Genomic DNA, 12,971 nt, shown 5'->3' on the forward strand with positions numbered 1-12,971 from the left:
TTCCCAGTTAGGCTCACTTCAGCCTCCAAGACAGTCAGCTGTTGGGATCCCCCTGTCACTCCAGAAATACACATGGGTTCTGCCCCGATATAGCTTGATGGCATTAGGGTACACTGTGCACCGGTGTCTACTAGAGCCTTATACTCCTGTGGGTCTGATGTGCCAGGCCATCGAATCCACACAGTCCAGTAAACCCGGTTGTCCCTTTCCTCCACCTGGCTGGAGGCAGGGCCCCCCTAATTCTGGTCATAATATTCATTGCCCATTTCTTGTATATACGAGTCAGGAGTTTCTTCATTAAAATCAGGAGTAAGATCAGCCCTTTTACTCTGTCTGGGGAATTGTCCACTGGAAACCAGAGCAGCAATTTTCCTGGAAGAACCCCCTTTGGTGATTGTTTTTCCTTGCAACTCACATACCCGTGCCTCTAGGGTTGAGGTAGGTTTTCCATCCCACTTCCTCATGTCCTCTCCGTGGTCACGCAGGAAAAACCATAGGGTGCCCCGTGGTGTGTACCCTCTATATCCTCTCTCTTGAGCAGAAGAACGCTGACTCCTAATAGCTGAGACACTGGTCCATACAGGTGGGGAGTAGGACATATCTTCTTTGAACCGTTGGAACTCCTGGGACAGTTTCTCCACAGCTGAGACAAGGGAGGAAGAGATACTTTCTTCATATTCCCAGAGGTTACTAGCAGCTTCATCCACTGTTGGACCGTCTCCATCTTTCCAGGTCAGTATTGCCAATGAGTTGGCACACGACGGTGGTGCGTTTCGTACCAACTTCTGCCACATAGGTCTTGTGCACTGGACCTCATCTGGATCTGTGGGTGACCGCACATCGTCCAGGTCACCATAAATCACTTCCAGCACAGCTAATTCCCTCAGGTACTGGATACCTTTCTCCATTGGTGGTCCATTTCCCAGGGCGATATACAACATCTTCCTTGAAGGGATATCTTTCTTTTATAGCTGACAGGAGTCGCCTCCAGAGGCTGCGGGCTGGTTCCCCTTTTCCAATTGCTTTGTCAATGCCCCCTTCCCTAGAAATAGATCCCAGCTGCTTGGCTTCCTTACCCTCCAATTCCAGGCTACTGGCCCCACTATCCCAGCATCGGAGCAGCCAGGTGACAATGTGCTCCCCTGGACGACGGCTGAAATCTTTTCGCATATCTCGCAGCTCACTTAGGGATAGGGATCGGGTGGTTTCTGTCTCATTTACGAGTTCTTCCTCTTCCTCTCCCTGTGATGGCCCTGCTCTTTCATCTTCCCTTTCTAAACGAGCTGACTTTCGCTTCCAGGATTTCTTTTTATGTATAGGGGCGACTGATACTGACACGGGTTCGTTCCCTGTTTGAACCGCAATGCTTGTAATGGAGTTATCCGGAGCAGCTGCAGCTGCAGTGCCTATCGCAGGGGTAGTCGGAACAGCCGCAGTGCCTGTTGCAGGAGGGGCTGGAGCAGCCGTAGTGCCTGTCGCAGGGGTAGTCAGAACAGCCGCAGTGCCTGTCGCAGGGGGGGCTGGAGCAGCCGTAGTGCCTGTCGCAGGGGTAATCGGGACAGCCGCAGCGCCTGTCGCAGGGGTAGTCGGAACAGCCGCAGTGCTTGTCGCAGGGGGGGCTGGAGCAGCTGCAGTGCCTGGCATTTTGCCACCGGATCCTTGAGGGTTTTGAATAGTGTTGAACAGGGCTCGGTAGGCATGGGCCAGACCCCAGCACATTGCAGGGATTTGTGTCTCCCTAGAATTGCCAGGGTGACAGCATACTTTTTCCAAATAGTCTACTAACTTTTCAGGATTCTGCACTTGTTCAGGGGTGAAGTTCCAAAACACTGGAGGTGCCCACCGTCCTAGGCATTTGCCCATGCTATCCCACACACCCTGCCACTCATAACTATCCAGCCTTGGGGCAGATCTCTGAATTATATTCTTAAATTGCTTACTAACCTTGGACAAGATCGAAACAATATTCCCAAGCAATACCAATAGAAGTATCTTAACTACCCAAGGTTGTTCAAAATACTGAAAACTTATTGTAATGAAGGAGGAAGCATTGTAGAATAAAGTAGTGAAGGTACAATTCTGCATTTCCTCCATAAAAAACCTCTCAGAGGCAGAGGTATAATTGCGAATTGTCTCCATAAGCTGATACCCGACATACAATAACGGTTTCAGTACAGAACTTAGATACCAAAATAAACCCAAGGTCACTGTTTTAATAACAAATCTCACAGGCAAAACATCACCAATTAAAGCAGAGCACAGCAAACTGCTAAAACCAACACCGATCTTTAACATGTACAGCAAAAAATGAGCATGGTGCAGATCAGGTAAACCAATGCTAGGAACAGATGGATCAATATCACGTCCCACAACTACTAACAGATCTGAATTCCTTAATACACTCTGGTTAATCTGTTATTATCTCAACCCTTCGAGCCCCACGTTGGGCGCCAAAAAGGACTGTCGTGGTTTAGCCCCAGCTGGCAACTAAGCACCACACAGCCGCTCTCTCACTCCCCCCCCGGTGGGATGGGGGAGAGAATCGGAAGAGCAAAAGTAAGAAAACTCGTGGGTTGAGATAAGAACAGTTTAATAATTGGAACAAAATAATAATAATAATAATAATAATAATGAATTATAATGAGAAGGAATACAATGAGAGAGAGAAAGAGGAACAAAACCCAAGGGAGGGAAAGAAAAGGGAAAGAAAAAAAATTAATAAAATAAAATAAAATTATACAACCGCTCACCACCCGCCGACCGACGCCCAGCCAGTCCCCGAGCAGCGATCGCAACCCCCTGGCCAACTCCCCCAGTTTATATACTGGGCATGACATCATATGGTATGGAATAGCTCTTTGGTCAGTTTGGATCAACTATCCTGGCTGTGCCCCCTCCCATTTCTTGGGCACCTGGCAGAGCATGGGAAGCTGGGGAGGAAAAAAAAAGAAAGGTCCTTGACCAATGTAAATACCGCTTAGCGACAGCCAAAACATCAGCATGTTATCAACATCATTCTCATACTAAAATCCAAAGCACCGCACTATACCAGCTACTAGGAAGAAAATTAACTCTATCCCAGCCGAAACCAGGACAGGGCCCCATTGGAAATCGTTCTTCTTCCGGGTCACTCGGTAGAGAGAGCTTACAATAAGACTTTAATTTGGAATATACATTCTCCAAAAAGCCACAAAGCCTAAGAAAGCTTGTTTTTCCTTTTTGCTAGTTGGTGGAGACATGGCTGTTATTTTGTTAATCACATCCATTGGGATCTGACGATGTCCATCTTGCCATTTTATTCCTAAAAACTGGATCTCCTGTGCAGGTCCCTTGACCTTACTTTGGTTTATGGCAAAGCCGGCTTTCAGGAGGATTTGGACTATTTTCTTCCCTTTCTCAAAAACTTCTTCTGTAGTATTGCCCCACACGATAATGTCATCAATGTATTGCAGATGTTCTGGAGCTTCGCCCTGTTCCAGTGCCGTCTGGATCAGTCCATGGCAAATGGTAGGGCTGTGTTTCCACCCCTGGGGCAATCGATTCCAAGTGTACTGAACGCCCCTGCAAGTGAAAGCAAACTGTGGCCTGCACTCTGCTGCCAAAGGGATTGAGAAAAACGCATTAGCGATATCATTTGTAGCATACCATTTGGCTGCTTTTGACTCCAGTTCGTATTGCAGTTCCAGCATGTCCGGCACAGCAGCACTCAGCGGCGGCGTGACTTCATTCAGGCCACGATAGTCTACTGTTAGTCTCCACTCTCCATTAGACTTTTGCACTGGCCATATAGGACTGTTAAAAGGTGAACGAGTCTTACTGATCACTCCTTGGCTCTCCAGTCAACGAATCAGTTTATGGATGGGAATCAGGGAGTCTCGGTTGGTACGATATTGCCTCCGGTGCACCGTTGTGGTAGCAATTGGCACTTGTTGTTCTTCGACCCTCAGTAACCCCACAACAGAAGGGTCCTCTGAGAGACCAGGCAAGGTAGATAGCTGTTTAATTTCCTCCGTCTCCAAGGCAGCTATACCAAAAGCCCACCGGTACCCTTTTGGGTCCTTGAAATACCCTCTCCTGAGGCAGTCTATGCCAAGGATGCACGGAGCCTCAGGGCCAGTCACAATGGGGTGCTTTTGCCACTCATTCCCAGTTAGGCTCACTTTGGCCTCCAAGACAGTCAGCTGTTGGGATCCCCCTGTCACTCCAGAAATACAGATGGGTTCTGCCCCGATATAGCTTGATGGCATTAGGGTACACTGTGCACCGGTGTCTACTAGAGCCTTATATTCCTGTGGGTCTGATATGCCAGGCCATCGGATCCACACAGTCCAGTAAACCCAGTTATCCCTTTCTTCCACCTGGCTGGAGGCAGGGTCCCCCTAGTGCTGGTCATAGTATTCATTACCCATTTCTTGTATATACGAGTCAGGAGTTCCTTCATTAAAATCAGCAGTAAGATCAGCCCTTTTACTCTGTCTGGGGAACTGCCCACTGGAAACCAGAGCAGCAATTTTCCTGGAAGAACCCCCTTTGGTGATTGTTTTTCCTTGCAACTCACATACCTGTGCCTCTAGGGTCGAGGTAGGTTTTCCATCCCACTTCCTCATGTCCTCTCCGTGGTCACGCAGGTAAAACCATAGGGTGCCCCGTGGTGTGTACCCTCTATATCCTCTCTTTTGAGCAGAGGAATGCTGACTCCTAATAGCTGAGATATTGGTCTGTACAGGTGGGGAGTAGGAACTTATCTTCTTCGAGTCGCTGGACTTTCCGGGACAGTTTCTCCACAGCTGAGACAAGGGAGGAAGAGATACTTTCTTCATATTCCCAGAGATGGGTAGCTGCTTCATCCACTGTTAGACCCTCTCCGTCTTTCCAGGTTAGTATTGCCAATGAGTTGGCACACATCGATGGCGCGTTCGGTAGCAGCTTCCGCCACATGGGTCGTGTGCACCTGACTTCATCTGGATCTTTGGGTAACTTCTCGTCGTCCGGGTCACCATAAATCACATCCAGCAAGGCTAATTCCCTCAGGTACTGGATACCTCTCTCCATGGTGGTCCATTTCCTGGGGCAATATACAACAGCTTCCTTGAAGGGATATCTTTCCTTCATAGCTGACAGGAGTCGCCTCCAGAGGCTGAGGGCTGGTGCCCCTTTTCCAATCACTTTGTCAATGCCCCCTTCCCTAGAAATGGATCCCAGCTGTTTGGCTTCCTTACCCTCTCATTCCAGGCTACTGGCCCTGCTATCCCAGCATCGGAGCAGCCAGGTGACAATGTGCTCGCCTGGACGATGGCTGAAATCTTTTCGCATATCTTCCAGCTCACTCAGGGATAGGGATCGGGTGGTTTCTGTCTCATTTACGAGTTCTTCCTCCTCCTCTCCCTGTGATGGCCCTGCTCATTCATCTTCCCTTTCTAAACGAGCTGACTTTCGCTTCCAGGATTTCTTCTTGTGTATAGGGGCAACTGATACTGACACGGTTTGGTTCCCTGGTTGAACCGCAGCGCCTGTCGTTTTGTCACCAGATCCTTCAGGGTTCTGAATAGTGTTGAACAGGGCTCAGTAGGGATGGGCCAGGCCCCAGCACATTGCAGTGATTTGTATCTCCTTAGAATTGTCACGGTGACAGCATACTTTTTCCAAATATTCTACTAATTTTTCAGGATTCTGCACTTGTTCAGGGGTGAAGTTCCAAAACACTGGAGGTGCCCACGATCCTAGGCATTTGCTCATGCTATCCCACACACCCCACCACTCATAACTATCCGGCCTTGGGGCAGATCTCTGGATGATATTCTTAAATTGCTTACTAACCTTAGACAAAACCGAAACAATATTCCCAAGCAATACCAATAGATGTATCTTAACTACCCAAGGATGTTCAAGATACTGAATTGTTATTGTAACGAAAGAGGAAACGTTGTAGAAGAAAGTAGCGAAGGTGCCATTTTGTATTTCCTCCATAAAAAACCTCTCAGAGGAAGAAGTATAATTGCTAATTGTCTCCATAAGGTGGTACCCGACATACAGTAATGGTTTCAGTATGCACTTAGACACCAAAGTAAACCCAAGGTCACTGTTTTAATAACAAATCTTCCAGGCAAAACATCACCAATTAAAGCAGAGCACAGCAAACTGCAAAAACCAACACCAATCTTTAACACGTACAGCAAAAAAATGAGCATGGTTGTGAGATACTGAAAGAGTTAATGTCTCAAACATTGTGGCGACTTGAGGCGCTATTTGCATGGGGGGGGAGAGCGAGAGCAGGACGTGCGGGACCTGGAGAGCGCGTCGGAGGATGCGTGGTTCTGGGTTCTGACGGACCTTACCATGTATGGCCAGAGGTCACACAGAGTTGATCTGAGGAAGGGGGCTTGCAACTGCCTAAGAAAGAGACCCCTCGTGACCACCCCCCTCCCCCAGCGCCTGCGCAGAAGATTGAGATCTTTCTAGAACAGGAACCATGTAAGTCCTGAAGGGGCGTACCTGGAGGCGGGGATTAGCTTATAAAAGACATGCTCCCCTCCCAGGGAAGCGCGTGCGCCCCCACCACTGGAGGATTGCCACGTCTGTCATTGTCATCGCGGGATCCAAGGGTGGTAATACTTTTTCTTTCTCTTTCCTCCTCTCTTTTCCTTTCCTTTTCTTGCTTCTCTCTTCCTCTGCTCTTCCAATATATATGCAAGTTTGGGATAAATTGTGACGGGTTGCCCGGAAAATAGCTCCATTGCCAAATCGCCTCTGTTCGTTCATTAAGCTCGCCAGTTCGTTAAGTTTGTCCGTTTGTGGAATTCGCCAGTTAATAAAGTTGCTGGCCAGCCTGCTCTGAGTCATTGTCGTGACTCTACCGACCACGTGGCTCTGCCGAGCAGAGATCGGCCTTTGTCAGTACACAAACAGTCGGGGAATCAAAAGGATTCACCCCTCTCACAACCCACCGAGTGGGACGAGACAATGGTGCAGATCAGGTAAACCAATATCAAGAACAGATTAATCAATATTGTGGCCTGCAATACTAACACATCTAAATTCCTTAATACGCTCTGGTTAATCTGTTATTATCTCAAACCCTTCAGGCCTCATGTTTGGTGCCAAAAAGGACTGTCGTGGGTTAGCCCCAGTCGGCAATTAAGTACCACACAGCCGCTTGCTCACTCCCCCCTGTGGGATGGGGTAGAGAATCGAAAGAGTAAAAGTAAAAAAACTCATGGGCTGAGATAAGAACAGTTTAATGATTGGCACACACACGCACACAAAAAATTGTAATGAGAAGGAAAACAACAAGGTACAAAACCCACTAAAAAACAGTGATACAACCTCTCACCACCTGCTGACCGATCCCCAGCCAGTCCCCGAGCAGCGATAACTACCCCCCAGCCAACTCCCCCCAGGTTATATACTGAGCATGATGCCATATGGTATGGAATAGCCCTTTGGTCAGTTTGGATCAACTATCTTGGCTGTGCCCCCCTCCCAGTTTCCTGTGCACCCGGCAGAGCATGGGAAGCTGAAAAGTCCTTGATTAGTGTCTTGTCCCACTCGGTGGGCTGTGAGATGGGTGAATCTTTTTGATTCCCCAAGGGTTTGTGTACCGATGAAGGCCAATCTCTGCTCGACAGAGCCGCGGGGCCGGTAGAGTCACGACAATGACTCAGAGGAACAGTCTGACTAGCAACTTTATTAACTGGCAAATTCAACAAACGGATAAACTTAAGGAACTGGCAAGCCCAACTAATGAACAGAGGCAATTTGGCAATGGAGCTATTTTTTCGGGCAACCCATCACAATTTATCCAAAACTCATAGATCCAAATATATGGTGGAAGAGTGGAGGAAGTGAGAAGCGAGAAAAGGAAAGGAGAAGAGAGGAGGATAGAGAAAAGAAAGGTATCGCCACCTTTGATCTCGCAATGAGGATGACAGGCGTGGCAACTCTCCATTGGTGGGCACGGGCATGGTTCCCTGGTGGGCGTGTCTTTTATACTCTAGTCCCCACCTCTGGTTACGCCCCCTTGAGGACTTACATGGTTCTTGTTCTAGAAAGTTCTCAATCTTCTGCGCAGGCGCTGGGGAAGGGGGTGGTCGCGAGGGGTCTCTCAGGTGGTCGCAAGCCCCTTCCTCAGATAAACTTTGTGTGACCTCTGGCCATATATGGTAAGGTCTGTCAGAACCTGGAACTGCGCATCTTCCGATGCACTCTCCACGTCCTGTTCTCCGCTCTCCCTGTCCTGTGCTAGCCGACCTGCTGTCGCCATGCAAATTGCGCCTCACCTCGCCCCAGTGTTTGAGACATTAACCCTTTCAGTCTCTCACAACTAGTGTAATATTACTTAGCAACAACTAAAACATCAGCGTGTTATCACTATTATTCTCATACTAAAATCCAAACCACAGCACTATACCAGCTACTAGGAAGAAAATTAACTCTATCCCAGTCAAAACCAGGACATCCAGGAAAATAATTATATGCTAAAGGAAATTGTAAGACCAATGTATTTTGATGGGCAATTCCGATGACATGCATATTTTTATCTCAAATAGAAGGAGTTTATGTGTAGTAGTTGGTACAGTGGTTTAAGTCCCTGTTCATCCACTCTCTTTTTATTTAAAAATTCCTTGTAGTAAATAGAAACAGCACTCATCCAGCTAAAAACTCATGATCATCCTACATTCAGGAGTATCTCTGGATTAAAATGTGTATGTAGCAGATAATCTAAGCACACCAAGAGCTGGGTATCCTGTTGTCTTTTTGGCACACAGGGAGAACAACAAGAAGCAGAACTTGAGGTGTGGCTGACTGAACTTGGAATTCCTTTTTCTGGTTTGGTCAAATAAAATATATTTTGGCTCATCTATATATGTGAGAATCTGATTGATATTGGTTTTAACTGCAATTGATAGTGTATAAGATAGAGAAGAAGAGAGAATATTTACTTAGAAAGAGTATAAGCAGAATTAACAAGTGGAAGAAAGAAGCAGCTGACCTATATTTCAGGGACTGGAACATGTCTGTAATGCAGATGAAAAGCCCATCCCAACTCGCCTTTAAATTGTACACCATCCAAATCTATTTGTCATGAAGCAGTTACATGCTCATAGCCGAATAAGTGCTTTGATATATTTTTTATGAATCTAGTTTCTCCAGTGCTAAAAGATAACTGCAACACAACCTTGCATTAATTATTGTACTTCTGTCTCCAGAATTATGTCATATAAAAAAGGAAAGCTGAAAAAAGAGGATGTGTTAATTTTACCAAAAAAAGCCAGATAACAAAAGGATTAAGGAAGAATTTTTTTCTTTTCTTTCATAATACTGCAAAGCACAATCAAACAATTAAGAAAAAAAAGTTTAAAAGTGCCTTTTGAAAAAACATTTTTTCTTGGTTTAAATGAGATATTCAGTAAAGGAGGAAAGAATTAATATTAAAAGAGAATAGGTGCCATTCAGAAAACAGTTGGAGCTCTATTTGTTTTTTTCCTACCCTGGAGAACAGTAAACAGTCAGTAATAATTCAAGCCCAGTAGTATATTTTTTTAAGCTGAAATTTTTATCTGTTTTCATTTTCATTTTTAATGTTTGTAGGAAATAAAATTCTTAAAGAAGCCCATATTCTATATGGAAAAAGAAAAGAGAATAATTATCTTTAAAAATTAAGTTTTACCAGATATTTTAACTATCCAGTTCATATATACATATATACATGTATTATACAAATTGTAAGGATGCAGCATTTTTTATTTACTTTTTCTCATTGGTACCTACAAAATGCTCATTCTTGCAGTCTGTGTTTGAATCATGGTTATATCTCACAGCAATATCAATAAACTTCATCCACAATTTTTTCTTATAATACCCTATCTTTCTGCTGCATTTTACCTAAACCAAAAGCTGGGACCTCACAGTTAGCCTCACAGAAAAAGACTAATACTGAACTTAATATAAGAAATATAGTTATTGTCTGATTTATTGTCTGATGTCTATTATTCTCACCTCTGTTTTGTACCTTATATTAATGCTTTACTGAAATGGCAGCCAGAGTTTGGCCTTTTAATAAATATCAGTCCTTAGAGCTGTAGGATGTAAAATCCAGATATACATGGCTTAGCAGCTCCCAATTAACTTTAAAGGGTGCATTATATTAGTATTATAAATTAATTAGGTGAAAGAAAATATAATGTACTCATACTTTGTAAATAGTGTAAATATACCAGACAGCATTTGTAATAATGTGAATAATTTTTAAAGAGAGGAGATTAGACAGTGAGCTTGTTAGTACTCCTGATAGAGACTTTTCTGCTTTGTTTTGTATACACTCAGATGCCATTTCAGTGGAACATCTTCACTTCTGTTCTTCTCTGTCCACATGTAAACAGCATGTTCCTCTCAGATCTCAGGGTTTCTCTTTCCTTAATGTGACCATAATGTGTATAGTGTTGCCTAGACTAAAAAGACTAGCCACATAGTAGTCCCTTTTGAAATCCTTTAGGAAGCATGCAAAGACTCCAGGGATTCTGCTTAGCATTATAGCTACTAATAAGACAAAAATATGTTAACTGGGTCCAACATACATACATAACCAACTCTTGATCTCTAGGAGGGTGTTCCTTTCCAGGTTAATACCTGAGCCACATAGTATTTTAATGAGTAAAATAAAGATGTTTGTTTATGTAATCCCTCACTCAGCTCTATTTCCGCTACTTCCTGACATGAAATCCCTCTCTAAAAGTGTTAATTGTAGACCAGAAATAAATGGTACAGCTCTTCCACTTTTAGCTCATCTTTTTGGTCCATGCGACATGAGGTGGGAAACATGGTTTTCAATTTATGCATCTTCCTTCTACCTCTTGCTCTAGAAAAATTCATTGTCCTAGTAGCCCAGGAGATCAGTGAATACACAGGGTAAATGGAAACATAGTGCCTCTGAAAAGGCTGGTTGTGTTTGAGCATTAAGAAGCTGATAGGTGGTGCTATGATCTGATCTCTGGTATGAGGGTGTCGGCTCAAGATAGCAATTCCCTTGATAAGTGTGGGCTTTAGGACTTCCTCTTAAATGAGTGCCATAAGAAAAGTAGGCATTAAATCTCCCATTTATTTTCCACTCAAATACAGGTTGAGAATACCCCTGCTTATCACACCCCAACTGAGGATATTTTTAAGCTTTTCTAAATTATCTGTACTATCCTGCTTTTTGCACATATGCAGAGACACAATATTACAAAGGAAAGTCATATCTCCTTCCTGTTTCATCTCTACATTCCTTGGGGCAAAGGCAAATCCTACAAGTAAAAAGCATCTTCCAAATACAGTTGCCTAGAAAACCATTTAGATTCATGTGCTTGGTCAATGCTCAACAGAATATGTTTCACCACCACCAACAGAAGATGTTAGCATATATTAAGAATGAAAAGGGGACAGTGATTCTGGCACATCTTTGTGAAGTGTTTTAAGGTCAGTAGTTTGAGAAAACAAAATAAATGAAAATAACACAATGGGTTTGTACATTCAGTGTTATCTTTGCAAAGTAAAAGGGTTATAAACATAACCTTGCTCCAGCTTTTAGCAGTTGAAACTTTACTGATTACAGTGGCATGATATTGGGGTACACCTGGAGTAGCTCAGCAGGGAATTAGACATAGATATCTTACATTTACTTACTGAAAGCTATGACTTATATTCAGAGGCCAGTGGGTTTTTTAGTTAGTAACTCTGAACTTCTAATTCATTTCCTTAGCAAATAAGGATTTATCTAGATTCCAGCTTCATTTTTATCCAAGCTGAATTTAAGTATGCAAATGTCTCTCTGCATTAACTGTTTTAAAGCTACTACTGTATTAAAACTCAGATTGGTCTAAGTGAAGAGAGAAATAGGACTATGGCATATTTGCTTTAGAGTATCCAGCTGTGGAGCCAAGAGTGCAAGCTAAATTTATGCAAGTCATATGTTAATTACGTATGCATGAATGTAATGCAAATGGGCCCACCTGCATGGTAATATATTAATAATACCTTATAGTATTAATAGAATCTATAGGAAGGAAATACCATATTTGATTTTACATATTTTCATATTTTGTTTTTAATTTTTAATTAAAAGATAAAAATTCTACTGCACACATCATTGTTGTGCCATAATAGATTACTTAAAGTGTAAATAGCCTATTTCACTCTATATGGTCCCTCTTTGGCATGGAGTTTCTTATTCAGCAATCTCTAGAAAGTGATCTATTGACTGAAACGTATGCTGGTTGGAGTGCTCTGGCCTTCTCAGCAAGGCAATGTATCATATATTTACTTAAGCCTCTGGGTCCTCCTAATATCAATGGGATTAGATATTTGTTTAAAGCAAGGCATGTGCCTAAGTAATTTGCTGAACTGAGGCCTAAAAGAAGCAGGAGAGTCATGGAAATTACTGTATCTGATTATGTCATTAAAGATAGCCTGCCACTGACTGTGCAGGAGTGAGCTGAGTTAAGGCCATACAGAATCCTCCATATCTGAACGCTTTAGTGTTTCCTTTGTGTAGGTGGAAACCAGGTTTTTACATGTTTTTATGAAATGTCATATGATCCAAGATATAAAGGGTATAAATTGGACTGTCCTGATAATTCCATCTACCTGCAATATAATCCCATATTACAATCCCAGTATTATCTCAATAATCATTGAGAGCCTAGTCCTGAGGGTCTCTGGCAGCCAGGGCTTGCAGGACTGAGTCTTTGTACAGGGCCAGCCACATGCTCATGATCATTAACGACACCTCTCAGATGGATTAAATGCACTTGTCTTGTCTTCACACCTCAATGCACAGCCAAAGCATAACATCAGTCACCAAAACCACTCGGGCTGCTATGCATTACTGTTTAATTAAACAACACAGATAATTTCCAAGATTATTTCAAGTATAAACATGGCCTGGTATTTAAGCTCTATTTAACCTTAGGAAGGAAGTACGAATGTTGAGACGA

The 12,971-nt window shown here is 43.7% G+C and overlaps 1 protein-coding gene across 1 annotated transcript in view; it reads left to right on the plus strand.

The window, feature by feature from the left end:
* RIT2 (Ras like without CAAX 2) overlaps window positions 1–12,971 on the plus strand; it is a 195,691-nt gene that overhangs the window by 82,351 nt on the left and 100,369 nt on the right. The window lies entirely within an intron of this gene.

Source organism: Ciconia boyciana, chromosome 4 (assembly GCF_034638445.1).
Source record: "Ciconia boyciana chromosome 4, ASM3463844v1, whole genome shotgun sequence".
Lineage (NCBI taxonomy): Eukaryota > Metazoa > Chordata > Aves > Ciconiiformes > Ciconiidae > Ciconia > Ciconia boyciana.